The 15,870-nt window shown below is 45.4% G+C and overlaps 1 pseudogene; it reads left to right on the top strand.

Annotated features, from left to right (window-relative positions):
* The first annotated feature begins 3,028 nt into the window (after window positions 1-3,028).
* LOC127931296 (saccharopine dehydrogenase-like oxidoreductase) lies at window positions 3,029-15,608 on the top strand (annotated as a pseudogene).
* Window positions 15,609-15,870: the final 262 nt, after the last annotated feature.

Genomic DNA, 15,870 nt, shown 5'->3' with positions numbered 1-15,870 from the left:
ATGTTTAAATGTTGCCTCTAATTTTCACCGTATGTTGTTTACTATTGTTGCATCATTAATCCATGTTTAAATGTTGCCTCTAATTTTCAAATGTTGTTTACTAAATCATGTAATCCATGTTTAAATGTTGCCTCTAATTTTCACCGTATGTTGTTTACTATTGTGTAGCATCATGTAATCCATGTTTAAATGTTGCCTCTAATTTTCACCGTATGTTGTTTACTATTGTGTAGCATCATGTAATCCATGTTTAAATGTTGCCTCTAATTTTCACATGTTGTTTACTATTGTGTAGCATCATGCAATCCATGTTTAAATGTTGCCTCTAATTTTCACCGTATGTTGTTTACTATTGTGAGCATCATGTAATCCATGTTTAAATGTTGCCTCTAATTTTCACCGTATGTTGTTTACTATTGTGTAGCATCATGCAATCCATGTTTAAATGTTGCCTCTAATTTTCACCGTATGTTGTTTACTATTGTGTAGCATCATGTAATCCATGTTTAAATGTTGCCTCTAATTTTCACCGTATGTTGTTTACTATTGTGTAGCATCATGTAATCCATGTTTAAATGTTGCCTCTAATTTTCACCGATGTTGTTTACTATTGTGTAGCATCATGTAATCCATGTTTAAATGTTGCCTCTAATTTTCACCGTATGTTGTTTACTATTGTGTAGCATCATGTAATCCATGTTTAAATGTTGCCTCTAATTTTCACCGTATGTTGTTTACTATTGTGTAGCATCATGTAATCCATGTTTAAATGTTGCCTCTAATTTTCACCGTATGTTGTTTACTATTGTGTAGCATCATGCAATCCATGTTTAAATGTTGCCTCTAATTTTCACCGTATGTTGTTTACTATTGTGTAGCATCATGTAATCCATGTTTAAATGTTGCCTCTAATTTTCACCGATGTTGTTTACTATTGTAGCATCATGCAATCCATGTTTAAATGTTGCCTCTAATTTTCACCGTATGTTGTTTACTATTGTGTAGCATCATGTAATCCATGTTTAAATGTTGCCTCTAATTTTCACCATGTTGTTTACTATTGTGTAGCATCATTAATCCATGTTTAAATGTTGCCTCTAATTTTCACCGTATGTTGTTTACTATTGTGTAGCATCATGTAATCCATGTTTAAATGTTGCCTCTAATTTTCACCGTATGTTGTTTACTATTGTTGCATCATGTAATCCATGTTTAAATGTTGCCTCTAATTTTCACCGGTTGACTATTGTGTAGCATCATGTAATCCATGTTTAAATGTTGCCTCTAATTTTCACCGTAGTTGTTTACTATTGTGTAGCATCATGTAATCCATGTTTAAATGTTGCCTCTAATTTTCACCGTATGTTGTTTACTATTGTGTAGCATCATGCAATCCATGTTTAAATGTTGCCAATTTTCACCGTATGTTGTTTACTGATTGTTTACTCCATGTTTAAATGTTGCCTCTAATTTTCACCGTATGTTGTTTACTATTGTGTAGCATCATGCAATCCATGTTTAAATGTTGCCTCTAATTTTCACCGTATGTTTTTAATATTGTGTAGCATCATGCAATCCATGTTTAAATGTTGCCTCTAATTTTCACCGTATGTTGTTTAATATTGTGTAGCATCATGCAATCCATGTTTAAATGTTGCCTCTAATTTTCACCATGTTGTTTACTATTGTGTAGCATCATGTAATCCATGTTTAAATGTTGCCTCTAATTTTCACCGTATGTTGTTTACTATTGTGTAGCATCATGCAATCCATGTTTAAATGTTGCCTCTAATTTTCACCGTATGTTGTTTACTATTGTGTAGCATCATGTAATCCATGTTTAAATGTTGCCTCTAATTTTCACCGTATGTTGTTTACTATTGTGTAGCATCATGCAATCCATGTTTAAATGTTGCCTCTAATTTTCACCGTATGTTGTTTACTATTGTGTAGCATCATGTAATCCATGTTTAAATGTTGCCTCTAATTTTCACCGTATGTTGTTTACTATTGTGTAGCATCATGTAATCCATGTTTAAATGTTGCCTCTAATTTTCACCGTATGTTGTTTACTATTGTGTAGCATCATGTAATCCATGTTTAAATGTTGCCTCTAATTTTCACCGTATGTTGTTTACTATTGTGTAGCATCATGCAATCCATGTTTAAATGTTGCCTCTAATTTTCACCGTATGTTGTTTACTATTGTGTAGCATCATGTAATCCATGTTTAAATGTTGCCTCTAATTTTCACCGTATGTTGTTTACTATTGTGTAGCATCATGCAATCCATGTTTAAATGTTGCCTCTAATTTTCACCGTATGTTGTTTACTATTGTGTAGCATCATGTAATCCATGTTTAAATGTTGCCGTATTTTTGTTGACTTGTTTTCTCAATCAAATCAAATCAAATGTATTTATAAAGCCCTTCATACATCAGCTGATATCTCAAAGTGCTGTACAGAAAGCCAGCCTAAAACCCCAAACAGCAAGCAATGCAGGTGTAGAATGGAATATATGGATGGAATATAAATTATATGAAGGAAACTTGGTATGTTGATGTTATTTTACAGTTCACACTGGCATGAGTTGTGCAACGTTGTAGCCTACACACAGTGCCTCCACTCAAGATGTAATATCACCAACTGGCCACAAGATGTCTCAGTAAACCTTGAAACCCAACCAGCCACTATGAATCTAGAAAAATATCAATGTAGTATTAATTATACTGCATACTATTAAGCTTTGGACTACAGCTCAGTCGACTCAAACAAGACTTCTGCGTAGTTTATATGTTTTCAGACAAAGTTTGAGTTATTTCAGATTATGCCAACCCATGTGGTGTAGTATTTCATTATGGCTATATTCCGCCTACCATTGTAGTAATACCGAATGCATTGGTTGAAATTATAGTAGTTGCATTGGTTGACATCACAACACAAGTCAATACTAGGGGCGATTTAGAGTAGTCTGCCCTGCACCAGATCCATTTACACATTGCACTGAGTAAATAGGCATTAGTGCACAATGTTGACTGTAACCTCTGCCAGGCCTGACAACATTATCATATTCGGAGCCTCTGGTTTTAACAGGCAGTTTGTGGTGGAAGAGGCTCAGAGCGCTGAAGGTCCCAGTGGGTCTCTGAAATGGGCCTTGGCTGGACAGAGCAGACAGTGGCTGGAGGGAGGTCTGAACCACGCCTGAGTTCCATACTGTTGTAACGTAACCAGAAAAGAGAAGTTGTTAACCAGCTGCCAGTAAAATAAAGATTTGATGTTAGTCATGGTTTGACTAGGCTATGATTTACACTTCCAGTAAACGTGGGCACTCACAGTTTATGCACACCAGTATGCATGCATTCTCTACAGATAAACAACAACACAACTTAATATTTAAACACTAAATGGGTGCATACTGCAGTTGAATCCCAGTTGGTGTTATAACTATGTGATTTATAATGACTAAGTCTGAATTAATTAATCAATTAATAAATAAACCAATTACTCTATGAATGAATAGTGATCCCACTGCCTTGTGGGATCAGTAACAGTGCAAACTGGTCTTACAACGCAAATGTTTCCAAACTGTACGATCAGTCGAAATGCTTATTTTATTAAGCTACAATGATTCACTGTAAACGTGGGTGTTTTAACCAGTGCATGCATTCAGGACAGCTACTATGATTCACTGTAAACGTGGGTGTTTTAACCAGTGCAGTCATTCAGGACAACTACTATGATTCACTGTAAACGTGGGTGTTTTAACCAGTGCAGTCATTCAGGACAACTACTATGATTCACTGTAAACGTGGGTGTTTTAACCAGTGCATGCATTCAGGACAACTACTATGATTCACTGTAAACGTGGGTGTTTTAACCAGTGCATGCATTCAGGACAACTACTATGATTCACTGTAAACGTGGGTGTTTTAACCAGTGCATGCATTCAGGACAGCTACTATGATTCACTGTAAACGTGGGTGTTTTAACCAGTGCATGCATTCAGGACAACTACTATGATTCACTGTAAACGTGGGTGTTTTAACCAGTGCATTCATTCAGGACAACTACTATGATTCACTGTAAACGTGGGTGTTTTAACCAGTGCATGCATTCAGGACAACTACTATGATTCACTGTAAACGTGGGTGTTTTAACCAGTGCATGCATTCAGGACAACTACTATGATTCACTGTAAACGTGGGTGTTTTAACCAGTGCATGCATTCAGGACAACTACTATGATTCACTGTAAACGTGGGTGTTTTAACCAGTGCATTCATTCAGGACAACTACTATGATTCACTGTAAACGTGGGTGTTTTAACCAGTGCATGCATTCAGGACAGCTACTATGATTCACTGTAAACGTGGGTGTTTTAACCAGTGCATTCATTCAGGACAACTACTATGATTCACTGTAAACGTGGGTGTTTTAACCAGTGCATTCATTCAGGACAACTACTATGATTCACTGTAAACGTGGGTGTTTTAACCAGTGCATGCATTCAGGACAACTACTATGATTCACTGTAAACGTGGGTGTTTTAACCAGTGCATTCATTCAGGACAACTACTATGATTCACTGTAAACGTGGGTGTTTTAACCAGTGCATGCATTCAGGACAACTACTATGATTCACTGTAAACGTGGGTGTTTTAACCAGTGCATTCATTCAGGACAACTACTATGATTCACTGTAAACGTGGGTATTTTAACCAGTGCATGCATTCAGGACAACTACTATGATTCACTGTAAACGTGGGTGTTTTAACCAGTGCATGCATTCAGGACAACTACTATGATTCACTGTAAACGTGGGTGTTTTAACCAGTGCATTCATTCAGGACAACTACTATGATTCACTGTAAACGTGGGTATTTTAACCAGTGCATGCATTCAGGACAACTACTATGATTCACTGTAAACGTGGGTGTTTTAACCAGTGCATGCATTCAGGACAGCTACTATGATTCACTGTAAACGTGGGTGTTTTAACCAGTGCATGCATTCAGGACAACTACTATGATTCACTGTAAACGTGGGTGTTTTAACCAGTGCATTCATTCAGGACAACTACTATGATTCACTGTAAACGTGGGTGTTTTAACCAGTGCATGCATTCAGGACAACTACTATGATTCACTGTAAACGTGGGTGTTTTAACCAGTGCATTCATTCAGGACAACTACTATGATTCACTGTAAACGTGGGTGTTTTAACCAGTGCATGCATTCAGGACAACTCTGATCTCAGTTTCCAGGTAAGCCAGAGCTATTAGAGGACTGAAGTTGAAATATTAATGGCTGATGTTTCCGAAGCAGACTCATGGGCCATCATGTGCCAACAAGGACTGGTTGTTCTCAACTGTGTGGGGCCAGTTATAATGAGTGTTTTTGTTGTTGAGACCTGGGAGGAAGGAGGCATCTGGTTGGCCTCTCACAGCTGTGGGCCTGAGTTGTCATTCGTCCAGACTCCCAAGGTACTCCTGTCCCCAATGATAATTGGAAAACTGTCGCTGTGCATTAAGCTTGTAAGGAATATGCTGACTGTAGCTGTGTCCTGGGTACTGCAGTACATTACAGTAGACTCTGCTCTATCAGTATGTATGGACCATAATAATATGTTGGCAAAAGCAAAGATATGGGAATCATATAAGGAGATGATGGTATACTTTTGACTTCTGATAAGGTGATGATGAGTTGATTAACATACACACACACACACACACACACACACACACACACACACACACACACACACACACACACACACACACACACACACACACACACACACACACACACACACACACACACACACACACACACACACACACACACACACACACACACACGTAGTGCAAGAATGAAAGCAGGTAATACTCGCGACTGGCGACTTGATGGCACCATGGCCCAGCGTGATGACTCAATCACACTTTATGACATTGTTTGGAGGTCTGAGCATCACGTCGGGGTCACCACTTACTGTAGTGAGGTATTATTGGATATATATGATATTATAAATATCTCATATGCGACCCCGAATAAGACTATGCAATTAGCCTATTGAAATGTTTACCTGACTCCATAAAGATGATTTAGCATCATGCAAGAGACCATAGTGGGGCGGCAGGGTAGCCTAGTGGTGAGACTGTTGGACTAGTAACCGGAAGGTTGCCAGTTCAAACCCCCGAGCTGACAAGGTACAAATCTAACCCACTATTCCTAGGCCGTCATTGAATTTGAAAATAAGAATTTGTTCTTAACTGACTTGCCTAGTTAAATAAAGGTAAAATAAAAAATATTTGAGTTAATAGGCGATCAAGAAATGTTGGGGAATGGAATTCTAAATACAAGTGTATTTCATTACTGGATTACATTTACAAGGCAGAAAGCTTAATCTACAATGCATTAATAAAGGCATTATTCTAAGCATGATCAGAGAGGGAGAGAGAGTGCCATAGCTTATGGGAGAGAGAGAGAGTGCCATAGCTTATGGGAGAGAGAGAGAGTGCCATAGCTTATGGGAGAGAGAGAGTGCCATGGCCCATAGCTTATGGGAGAGAGAGAGAGTGCCATGGCCCATAGCTTATGGGAGAGAGAGAGTGCCAAGGCCCATAGCTTATGGGAGAGAGAGAGTGCCATGGCCCATAGCTTATGGGAGAGAGAGAGTGCCAAGGCCCATAGCTTATGGGAGAGAGAGAGTGCCATGGCCCATAGCTTATGGGAGAGAGAGAGTGCCATGGCCCATAGCTTATGGGAGAGAGAGAGTGCCAAGGCCCATAGCTTATGGGAGAGAGAGAGTGCCATGGCCCATAGCTTATGGGAGAGAGAGAGTGCCATGGCCCATAGCTTATGGGAGAGAGAGATGGCCCAGCTTATGGGAGAGAGCCATGGCCCATAGCCCATGGCCCATAGCTTATGGGAGAGAGAGAGAGTGCCATGGCCCATAGCTTATGGGAGAGAGAGAGAGTGCCATGGCCCATAGCTTATGGGAGAGAGAGAGAGTGCCATGGCCCATAGCTTATGGGAGAGAGAGAGTGCCATGGCCCATAGCTTATGGGAGAGAGAGAGATGGCCAAGCCATGGCCCATAGCTTATGGGAGAGAGAGAGTGCCATGGCCCATAGCTTATGGGAGAGAGAGAGAGTGCCAAGGCCCATAGCTTATGGGAGAGAGAGAGTGCCATGGCCCATAGCTTATGGGAGAGAGAGAGTGCCATGGCCCATAGCTTATGGGAGAGAGAGAGAGAGAGTGCCATGGCCCATAGCTTATGGGAGAGAGAGAGTGCCAAGGCCCATAGCTTATGGGAGAGAGAGAGTGCCATGGCCCATAGCTTATGGGAGAGAGAGAGAGAGTGCCATGGCCCATAGCTTATGGGAGAGAGAGAGTGCCATGGCCCATAGCTTATGGGAGAGAGAGAGCCAAGGCCCATAGCTTATGGGAGAGAGAGTGCCATGGCCCATAGCTTATGGGAGAGAGAGAGTGCCATGGCCCATAGCTTATGGGAGAGAGAGAGAGTGCCATGGCCCATAGTTTATGGGAGAGAGAGTGCCATGGCCCATAGCTTATGGGAGAGAGAGAGTGCCAAGGCCCATAGCTTATGGGAGAGAGAGAGAGCCATGGCCCATAGCTTATGGGAGAGAGAGAGTGCCATGGCCCATAGCTTATGGGAGAGAGAGAGTGCCATGGCCCATAGCTTATGGGAGAGAGAGAGTGCCATGGCCCATAGCTTATGGGAGAGAGAGAGAGCCATGGCCCATAGCTTATGGGAGAGAGAGAGCCATGGCCCATAGCTTATGGGAGAGAGAGAGCCATGGCCCATAGCTTATGGGAGAGAGAGAGTGCCATGGCCCATAGCTTATGGGAGAGAGAGAGTGCCATGGCCCATAGCTTATGGGAGAGAGAGAGTGCCATGGCCCATAGCTTATGGGAGAGAGAGAGTGCCAAGGCCCATAGCTTATGGGAGAGAGAGAGCCAAGGCCCATAGCTTATGGGAGAGAGAGAGCCATGGCCCATAGCTTATGGGAGAGAGAGTGCCATGGCCCATGCCATGGCCCATAGCTTATGGGAGAGAGAGAGTGCCATGGCCCATAGCTTATGGGAGAGAGAGAGCTTATGCCATGGCCCATAGCTTATGGGAGAGAGAGAGTGCCATGGCCCATAGCTTATGGGAGAGAGAGTGCCATGGCCCATAGCTTATGGGAGAGAGAGAGAGCCAAGGCCCATAGCTTATGGGAGAGAGAGAGCTTATGGGAGAGAGAGTGCCATGGCCCATAGCTTATGGGAGAGAGAGAGTGCCATGGCCCATAGCTTATGGGAGAGAGAGAGAGCCATGGCCCATAGCTTATGGGAGAGAGAGAGTGCCATGGCCCATAGCTTATGGGAGAGAGGCCCATAGCTTATGGGAGAGAGAGAGTGCCATGGCCCATAGCTTATGGGAGAGAGAGTGCCATGGCCCATAGCTTATGGGAGAGAGAGAGTGCCATGGCCCATAGCTTATGGGAGAGAGAGAGTGCCATGGCCCATAGCTTATGGGAGAGAGAGAGTGCCATGGCCCATAGCTTATGGGAGAGAGAGAGTGCCATGGCCCATAGCTTATGGGAGAGAGAGAGTGGGCCATGGCCCATAGCTTATGGGAGAGAGAGCTTAGAGAGAGAGAGTGCCATGGCCCATAGCTTATGGGAGAGAGAGAGAGTGGCCCATAGCTTATGGAGAGAGTGCCATGGCCCATAGCTTATGGGAGAGAGAGAGTGCCATGGCCCATAGCTTATGGGAGAGAGAGTGCCATGGCCCATGGGAGCTTATGGGAGAGAGAGAGTGCCATGGCCCATAGATGGGAGAGAGAGTGCCATGGCCCATAGCTTATGGGAGAGAGAGAGTGCCATGGCCCATAGCTTATGGGAGAGAGAGAGTGCCATGGCCCATAGCTTATGGGAGAGAGAGTGCCATGGCCCATAGCTTATGGGAGAGAGAGGCCCATAGCTTATGGGAGAGAGAGAGTGCCATGGCCCATAGCTTATGGGAGAGAGAGTGCCATGGCCCATAGTGCCATGGGAGAGAGAGTGCCATGGCCCATAGCCCATGGCCCATAGCTTATGGGAGAGAGAGTGCCATGGCCCATAGCTTATGGGAGAGAGAGAGCCATGTGCCATGGGAGAGATAGCTTATGGGAGAGAGAGTGCCATGGCCCATAGCTTATGGGAGAGAGAGAGTGCCATGGCCCATAGCTTATGGGAGAGAGAGAGTGCCATGGCCCATAGCTTATGGGAGGGAGAGAGAGTGCCATGGCCCATAGCTTATGGGAGAGAGAGAGTGCCATGGCCCATAGCTTATGGGAGAGAGAGAGTGCCATGGCCCATAGAGAGAGAGAGTGCCATGGCTTATGAGAGAGAGAGTGCCATGGCCCATAGCTTATGGGAGAGAGAGAGTGCCATGGCCCATAGCTTATGGGAGAGAGAGTGCCATGGCCCATAGCTTATGGGAGAGAGAGAGGCCCATGCCATGGCCCATAGCTTATGGGAGAGAGAGAGTGCCATGGCCCATAGCTTATGGGAGAGAGAGAGTGCCATGGCCCATAGCTTATGGGAGAGAGAGAGTGCCATGGCCCATAGCTTATGGGAGAGAGAGTGCCATGGCCCATAGCTTATGCCATGGCCCATAGCTTATGGGAGAGAGAGTGCCATGGCCCATAGCTTATGGGAGAGAGAGTGCCATGGCCCATAGCTTATGGGAGAGAGAGGCCCATGCCATGGCCATAGCTTATGGAGAGAGAGAGTGCCATGGCCCATAGGGAGAGAGAGTGCCATGGCCCATAGCTGGGAGAGAGAGAGTGCCATGGCCCATAGCTTATGGGAGAGAGAGAGTGCCATGGCCCATAGCTTATGGGAGAGAGAGAGTGCCATGGCCCATAGCTTATGGGAGAGAGATGGCCCAGCTGGGAGAGAGAGTGCCATGGCCCATAGCTTATGGGAGAGAGAGAGTGCCATGGCCCATAGCTTATGGGAGAGAGAGAGGCCCATGCCATGGCCCATAGCTTATGGGAGAGAGAGTGCCATGGCCCATAGCTTATGGGAGAGAGAGTGCCATGGCCCATAGCTTATGGGAGAGAGAGAGGCCCATAGCTGCCATGGCCCATAGCTTATGGGAGAGAGAGTGCCATGGCCCATAGCTTATGGGAGAGAGAGAGTGCCATGGCCCATAGCTTATGGGAGAGAGAGAGTGCCATGGCCCATAGCTTATGGGAGAGAGAGAGCCATGGCCCATAGCTTATGGGAGAGAGAGTGCCATGGCCCATAGCTTATGGGAGAGAGAGAGCCATGGCCCATGCCATGGGATGGGAGAGAGAGTGCCATGGCCCATAGCTTATGGGAGAGAGAGAGTGCCATGGCCCATAGCTTATGGGAGAGAGAGTGCCATGGCCCATAGCTTATGGGAGAGAGAGAGTGCCATGGCCCATAGCTTATGGGAGAGAGAGAGTGCCATGGCCCATAGCTTATGGGAGAGAGAGAGCCATGGCCCATAGGCCCATAGCTTATGGGAGAGAGAGAGTGCCATGGCCCATAGCTTATGGGAGAGAGAGTGCCATGGCCCATAGCTTATGGGAGAGAGAGAGTGCCATGGCCCATAGCTTATGGGAGAGAGAGTGCCATGGCCCATAGCTTATGGGAGAGAGAGTGCCATGGCCCATAGCTTATGGGAGAGAGAGAGAGTGCCAAGGCCCATAGCTTATGGGAGAGAGAGAGTGCCATGGCCCATAGCTTATGGGAGAGAGAGAGTGCCATGGCCCATAGCTTATGGGAGAGAGAGAGTGCCATGGCCCATAGCTTATGGGAGAGAGAGTGCCATGGCCCATATCTTATGGGAGAGAGAGAGTGCCATGGCCCATAGCTTATGGGAGAGAGAGAGAGTGCCATGGCCCATAGCTTATGGGAGAGAGAGAGAGTGCCATGGCCCATAGCTTATGGGAGAGAGAGAGTGCCATGGCCCATAGCTTATGGGAGAGAGAGAGTGCCAAGGCCCATAGCTTATGGGAGAGAGAGAGTGCCATGGCCCATAGCTTATGGGAGAGAGAGAGAGTGCCATGGCCCATAGCTTATGGGAGAGAGAGAGTGCCAAGGCCCATAGCTTATGGGAGAGAGAGAGTGCCAAGGCCCATAGCTTATGGGAGAGAGAGAGCCAAGGCCCATAGCTTATGGGAGAGAGAGAGTGCCATGGCCCATAGCTTATGAGAGAGAGAGTGCCATGGCCCATAGCTTATGGGAGAGAGAGAGTGCCAAGGCCCATAGCTTATGGGAGAGAGAGAGTGCCAAGGCCCATAGCTTATGGGAGAGAGAGAGAGAGTGCCATGGCCCATAGCTTATGGGAGAGAGAGAGAGAGCCAAGGCCCATAGCTTATGGGAGAGAGAGAGTGCCAAGGCCCATAGCTTATGGGAGAGAGAGAGCCATGGCCCATAGCTTATGGGAGAGAGAGAGAGCCAAGGCCCATAGCTTATGGGAGAGAGAGGCCCATAGCTGCCATGGCCCATAGCTTATGGGAGAGAGAGAGTGCCATGGCCCATAGCTTATGGGAGAGAGAGAGCCAAGGCCCATAGCCCATTTATGGGAGAGAGAGTGTGCCATGGCCCATAGCTTATGAGAGAGAGAGAGTGCCATGGCCCATAGCTTATGAGAGAGAGAGAGTGCCATGGCCCATAGCTTATGGGAGAGAGAGTGCCATGGCCCATAGCTTATGGGAGAGAGAGAGTGCCAAGGCCCATAGCTTATGGGAGAGAGAGAGTGCCAAGGCCCATATCTTATGGGAGAGAGAGAGAGAGAGTGCCAAGGCCCATAGCTTATGGGAGAGAGAGAGTGCCATGGCCCATAGCTTATGGGAGAGAGAGTGCCAAGGCCCATAGCTTATGGGAGAGAGAGAGTGCCATGGCCCATAGCTTATGGGAGAGAGAGAGAGTGCCAAGGCCCATAGCTTATGGGAGAGAGAGAGTGCCATGGCCCATAGCTTATGGGAGAGAGAGAGAGTGCCATGGCCCATAGCTTATGGGAGAGAGAGAGTGCCATGGCCCATAGCTTATGGGAGAGAGAGAGTGCCATGGCCCATAGCTTATGGGAGAGAGAGAGTGCCATGGCCCGTAGCTTATGGGAGAGAGAGAGAGTGCCAAGGCCCATAGCTTATGGGAGAGATTCACCAACACAGATCAGGAGCAAAAAAGAGAAAGAGACAATGAACCTAAGACCCTTTTATAACATCAGAGTTGTTTACATTCAAAATCTGAGTAGTTGACCAATAGCATTACTGTAAAATTAACCTTGAATCAGATATCAGACCTGAAAAGACAACAGAACCTTTGCTCGATTGGCATAGTGTTTGAATGGTAGTTTGTATGGTCGTGTTGTGTTAAGGTCCATAGTTCCTGGAGAGAATGCAGCTGGACCACCTCAGCAGAGCGGTGTGATTGGCAGCTGTGGATTTGACTCCATCCCAGCTGACATGAGCATCCTGTACACCAGGGACCAGTTTAAAAAGGTAGAGAGCTGCACTGTTAGTTGTGTTCGTGAATGTTTTTGTTTATGTCTGCGTGTTTGTACCGGCAGCCATCTGTGAAGAATTGACAATTCACATGAGATGTGGTCTCATAAACCATTTTTGAGGATAGAAAATATCAGCCAAATGTTCGTTTAGGGGTGGACTATCCCTTAAAAATATGTTTGTTGCCATGGTGAATTCTGACAGACTGAATTTTTAAAGTGAAATATCTCTTTAACAGTTTGTTGTGATGGTGACTTGGCTAAAGAGATGTTCCTCCCTTCCCTGTAGGGAGGCTGTGACACGGAAGTAAGCCATCTACGGCTTTGCAGAGAGCGGCTCCCTGAGAAAGCTGAGGAAGAAATTTGACCACCAACCTCTCCCCATTGTAGGAGCCAAAGTTAAGAAGAGGTATTGGCAGATCTCTGATGTACAGACTGTCTGTGTTCACTGCATTCCCATTCAAAGTAATGTCATTTTATTGGTATGGGACAGTCAGTTCTTGGCAATGTTGAGGTGGATTTAGAGGACACGTCTATAGATGAATAGATGAAAGTATATGAAATTAGTTAATGGCATCTGTCTGTGTTGAATTCTGTGGGTGATGGTGCAAATCGAGAGTGCATTTGGAAGTACTATGACTGTGTGTGTGTGCGTGTATATGCCTGTGCATGTGCATGTGCGTATGTATGTGTATGTGTATGTATGTGTGTGTGTATTCCTCAGGGCTAGCCTGTTCTTCAGTAAGCAGATTGTCCAGCATGCCATATCCTTCATTGGCTCAGACCCATGGGTGGTCAGGAGATTCCAGCGCTTCCTGTATGAGGAGGAGTCAACGTTAAGATGTAACACAACAACAAACCTTGACCCTCTGGACCTGACCGTGTCTGCCTGCATTCAATTACTCAATAATGCTACATTGTTGTCTTGCTGATGAGTAGCTGTTTTGACCAGTTTTACCAAAGCAGAAATGGACTGGTAACCTGGCTACCCCTTCTTTAGCCAGTATTTTATCCATCATGGCTACCCAACCTACTCAATACCAAGCCCACTGTTCAAGCCCATCTACTGTTCCGTACTGTACCCACCTGTACCCATGTAGGTGGTCCTCTGTAGCTCAGTTGGTCCAGTATGGTGCTTGCAGCGCCAGGTTAGTGTGTTTGATTCCCGGGACCACCTAGTATCTAAAATGTATGCACGCATGACTGGAATTCATGCGCTAAAAGTGTGTATTATATTATAGGTAGAACTCCTGCCATGTCCATAGTCTACCTTAGTATCTTCAACTCTCTCCCCTTCCCTGCTTTCACTACTAATTAGGTCAAGCAACAGCGACCGTCCACATATTTTTTAAATTACTAGCTTCTGATGAAACTACTGTTTCTGGTGAAGCCTCATTTACTCACAAACATCCAATGTGGAAAGAAAAAAGATTGTAAACAACCCGTGTCTTTCTTCATGTGGAGAGAGCTAGATGATAATGAGTCATACATCAGTCTCAAGTGATTCATCATATTTCTCTCCTCATTATGTCTGTGGAGTGTCTCAACACTGGTTCTGGACAACAATGCTGCACTCGGGAATATAATGCCTGTGATGTGTCCTACCTCTACTGTACCTTTCACCTGGCATCAGTAGCTTACAGGAACATACACGTGTTAAATGTTATTCATATATATTTTATCTCTCTCTCTCTATCTCTCCCTCTCTTCCTCTCCCTCTCCCTCTCTCTCCCCTTCTCCCTCTCCCTCGCCCTCTCCCACTCCTCTCGCTCCCATCCTCTCTTTCCCTCCCCCTCTCTCTCTCTCTCTCTCTCCCTCTCTCTCCCTCCCCCTCCCTCTCTCTCTCTCTCTCTCTCTCTCTCTCTCTCTCTCTCTCTCTCTCTCTCTCTCTCTCTCCCTCTCATCTCTCTCCCATTCTCTCTTCCCCCTCTTCCCCCTCTCTCTCTCCTCTCCCATTCTCTCTTTCCCTCTCTCTCTCTCTCTCTCTCTCTCTCTCTCTCTCTCTCTCTCTCTCTCTCCCTCTCCCTCTCCCTCTCCTCTCTCTCCCATTCTCCCTCTCCCTCTCCCTCTCCTCTCTCTCCCATTCTCTCTCCCCCTCTCTCTCTCTCTCCCATTCTCCCTCCTTCCCTTTCCTCCCTCCCCAGGTTCAGTACTCTGTGCATGAAGGTGTTGGTGGCATCTGGTGATTGAAGCTCCTATACTCTACATAGTGCACTACTTCTGACCAGGGCCTAACACCCTATTCATTACAGTACATAGTGCACTACTTCTGACCAGGGCCTAACACCCCATTCATTACAGTACATAGTGCACTACTTCTGACCAGGGCCTAACACCCTATTCATTACAGTACATAGTGCACTACTTCTGACCAGGGCCTAACACCCCATTCATTACAGTACATAGTGCACTACTTCTGACCAGGGCCTAACACCCTATTCATTACAGTACATAGTGCACTACTTCTGACCAGGGCCTAACACCCCATTCATTACAGTACATAGTGCACTACTTCTGACCAGGGCCTAACACCCCATTCATTACAGTACATAGTGCACTACTTTTGACCAGGACCTAACACCCTATTCATTACAGTACATAGTGCACTACTTCTGACCAGGGCCTAACACCCCATTCATTACAGTACATAGTGCACTAGAGTGCACTAGAGTCCATATTGGCACATACAGTGTATTTTTCCACATTAGATGTGTGTGGTAATTAGCTTAATCAGGAAGCTTGGTTACCAATCTTGTAAAAGAAAGGGACAGTCACAGTTGGTTGGCCATATTAAGGGCAGTGAAAGAAGGGCAGAGTAGAGAGACGAGACAAATGAATAGCCTCCTCTTCATTGAACTGTGAGTCCCTCGCTGAGCTAACCTCTATAGCTGTCAGATCTGTGTGAATATAGCACACAGTTACTGTACTGGAAAACGATAACAAGAAGAAATGATCTGTATTGGACTATAAGGTAATGAGCTAAATTTTCCAGTTAATTGGTTGATTTTTCTGCTCCTCAGTTTCCAGAGTTCTCCTTTGGCGTGCTCACCAAGGCTGGACCCAGCAGGAAGCAGGCCCTGTAGTCGACTCAGGCCTGATGAGACATTTATATGAATAGTCCAGTCAGCCATGTGTCTAATGAGAAGAACCGCCATAAATGTTTTATGCTTATTCAAGTTTTGGATGCAGGTATCGTTGATTAGATAAGTAGAAACATATTTAATTCATTATTATTTAAAATGAGGCACTGTATTCATTTGATCAGTTTATGGAAGTGGAGGCTAGCAGTCAAAACTTTGAGTGCTCCCTGTCACTGCTCCCTCTCCTCTAACAGATGGAACGAAG

The sequence above is a fragment of the Oncorhynchus keta genome, chromosome 8, assembly GCF_023373465.1.
Source record: "Oncorhynchus keta strain PuntledgeMale-10-30-2019 chromosome 8, Oket_V2, whole genome shotgun sequence".
Lineage (NCBI taxonomy): Eukaryota > Metazoa > Chordata > Actinopteri > Salmoniformes > Salmonidae > Oncorhynchus > Oncorhynchus keta.
This window is presented reverse-complemented; position numbering and strand designations above follow the sequence as displayed.